Genomic DNA, 3,267 nt, shown 5'->3' on the forward strand with positions numbered 1-3,267 from the left:
TGCCTTAGACCACTGAGCCATCTCACCAGCCCCTCTTTTCATTTTTGAGCCCGGGACTCGCCACGTTGCTAATTTGCCCAGTCTGGCCTCGAATTTGGGAGCCTCCGGCGTCAGCCTCCGGAGCGCTGGGACGCCCGGCGCAGGCCCCCACGCCCAGGTGCTGTGGTTTTCGAGGCCGAGAAGTGCCCTGGCGGAGGCGCCATCGGGCCTTACTCAATGCAAAGAGATGTTTTCTCTCTTCCGAACCCCGCTCCTTCCTGGGCTAGGATCTCGGCCGCGGGGCTCTGAAGGCTGGACCTGCCTGGGAAGCAGCGGGTTGTTTCGCTCGTGCTGAGCCCCAGCGCCCTGCTAACGCCCCCGCAAACGCGCTCACACTGTCAGCTGGACAGAGAACGCCGGCCCAGTGCAGTGGTGCTCACAGTGCACCCTGCGCGGTGGGGATGTAGCTCAGTGGTAGAGCGCATGCTTTGCATGTATGAGGCCCCGGGTTCGAGCCCCGGCATCTCCATTCGCTTTTGCTCTCCTTTTCACTGCCCTCCCTGGTTCTTTGTGACCGCGCTGGGGTTTTACCCGGATGTGACGTCCCACTGAGGACCCTGTGTCTATGAGTGAGAGAGAAACAGACAGACCTGGTTCCCCGTGGATGTGCCAGGGGCTGGACATTGTGGCTCTGTGGCCATCGAGGACAGCGGCCACAGGGTCACTCGCAGTGGCAGTCTCTGCGCCACCACCTCCCTCTGTGCTCTGGTGGCTCCGCTGCTGGCCAGGCTGGGGGAATACTGTTACCTGCTTGCTCCTAACCCCAGTCCCGTCCCTCTCTGGACACACTGTTATCTGCCTCACTACCGCCCCTTCCTAGGGAGGGGACCCAGCGCTCTGCAGGGAGCGCTTTGTCACCTGTCATCGCCCACCTCTCTCCAGTCATTCGACCTCACGCCTCTAATAATAAATTCATCTCCTCTCAGTTCTGCAGGGACCTGGGTCTTGGCAAAGCTTTTGTTTTTGAGACCAGGAAACTGAATTTGTGACCTGACTCATTCGTGACCTGACTCACTCGCTAGATGACGCGTGGGAACAGTTGCTGTTCCCGAGGAGCTGGGCAAGGTCACTGTCCCTGCACGTCAACACAGGTGTAAGGAAACACCAGAGAGCTGAGAGGGACCCAGCCCAATGGGAGGCCAGCGCATGCTCTGTTTTACACTGCTGAGTATAATTACATGCTTCCAAGAGTGGGAGACAGGGACCCCCCCCCCCAGGTGGTGTTCTTAAAGGGGAAGACAGCTTCCTAGAAACACTGTGACTCTGAAAAAAAAAATCCTGTAAACTTTTTTTTTTTTTTTAATTATGGGGAAAAAGACATGATGGCCCAAGGCTGAGAACTCAGCATTAGGAGGCGGAGGCCTGGGGATCACGAGGCCAGCCTGGGCTCCATAAAGAGTTTAAGGCCAGCTTGGACTACATAGCAAAACCCCATTTCAAAGACAAACAAACAAGAATAAAAAAACAAAAATGAGAAGCCCATTATATGAAGTAGCTGGAGCAGACTTCATAAACAGGAAGAAAAAGGTGAGTTAGGTATAGTTTTGAGGTTAGGGATAAAGGTTGTTTAGTGAGAACAGTTTCAGTTTCACAAGATGCCGTCCTGGAGGGGGGAGGGTGGGGACGCTTTAGCTGGGTGCAGCGCCACAGCCATGCAATCTGAACCCTTGGGAGGCTGAGGCAGGAGGACTTCTGAGTTCAAAGCCAGCCTGAACTACATAGCAAGACTCTCCTTGTCTCAGAGAAAAAAACAATGTGAACAGTACAATACAAAAACAAAACCAAGGGGCCGGGGAGACGGCGCAGTGGAATGAGTGCTGCCCTGGCAAGCACAAGGGCCTGAGTTCAATCCCGGTTCCACACACACACACACACACACACACACACACACACACCCACACAAACACAAATAAAGGGTGGAGGTGTGCTCAGTGGTTGTGTTTGCTTAGGCCTAGGAGAGAACACCAATGCCCTCGGTGACCTTTGATGGTCATGTAATCAGTGACAAGGCAGGCCCTACACTGCCCAGCTCTGACTTCACCTCTTCTCTTGGGGACCCCATTGCCTCACAGGCAACTTGGGTCACAGGCAGGGTGATCTTGGAGGGGGGGACAGGCAGGGGACTGCAGGGCATTCTCCCTGCCAACCCCGCCTGTCACCATGGTTCCTGAGCTACCTGAGCAGAAGGGGGCTGGAGTGGGTGACTCAGGGGCTTGTGGCATATTCTGCACGGCTGTCCAGGCCACATTCCAGGTCAGGGCTCAGGTTTCAGGAGCAGACCTGATGTCCCCATCTCTGGGCCAAGTCGCCCAGAGTCCTCCAGGGCTGGTTCCCAGCCTCAGCTCTGGGGCCACTGTGGGTCACAGGAGTCCTTGTTGGGGGGATCCATTGGGGGAGTTGCCCGCTAGAGAGTGTCACCCTCGGCCCCTACTACCTCTGTCACTGCCACTGCCACACACCCACCCCCCCCAACTGCCACAACTAAAAATGTACCCTGAGCCCTGCATGGCGGCACTGGGCTGCAATCCCTGTACTCAGGTGGCAGAGGCACGGGGCTGGGCCACGTAGTGAGACCCTGTCTCAAAAACCCAACCCAAACTGAAAATAAACATGACCCCGGCAGGACAAACCCCTTGTAGTTGGGGCACCTCCCTCCTCGGGGGCTGTGTGTGTGCCTGGCTGCCCCTCTGGGACCTCTGGACTCAGAACAGCTCGTCACAGACCTGTGACTCAGCCCTGGAGCCGCAGTCACGAGGCTCTGGCACAGACACAGCAACTGCAAGCAGCCAAGGCTGCCGCGTCCAAAGCAACCCCAGCTTCTCCCTTCCTCAGAAGGTCTCAGGGTGATCACGGAGCTCTGTCTCAGAAATCATGAGGGTCTCTTCCCCACCCTGGAAAGTGACTAATGTTTATTTTTCATTTCCCAGGTGCACACGAATCATTTCATTCTCCTTGGAAAAACTGTGGAGGTTAAAGTTAATGTATTATGTTTGGGGTTTGTTTTCAGACAAGGTCTCACTGTATAGCCCAGGCTGGCTTTGAACCAGTACTGCTCCTCCTGCCTCAGCTTCCCCGAGTAATGGAATTACAGGTGTGCGCCACCACACCCAGCTCACATTTTAAGTATGTTTAATATAATCTTCATAATCGAGAAGAATGTGGTTATTTCCTAATGGCAGAACACTGTATTTATTTATTTATTTATTTATTTATTTATGAGACAGTGTC

General features: G+C 54.7%; 1 non-coding gene across 1 annotated transcript; it reads left to right on the forward strand.

Moving 5' to 3' along the window:
• Positions 1 to 436: 436 nt before the first annotated feature.
• Trnaa-ugc lies at positions 437 to 508 on the forward strand. The gene has a single exon. It is a non-coding gene; the product is annotated as a tRNA-Ala (tRNA).
• The last annotated feature ends 2,759 nt before the right edge of the window (positions 509 to 3,267 follow it).

Source organism: Octodon degus, unplaced genomic scaffold (assembly GCF_000260255.1).
Source record: "Octodon degus isolate 3935 unplaced genomic scaffold, OctDeg1.0 scaffold00076, whole genome shotgun sequence".
In the NCBI taxonomy this organism is placed as follows: Eukaryota; Metazoa; Chordata; class Mammalia; order Rodentia; family Octodontidae; genus Octodon; species Octodon degus.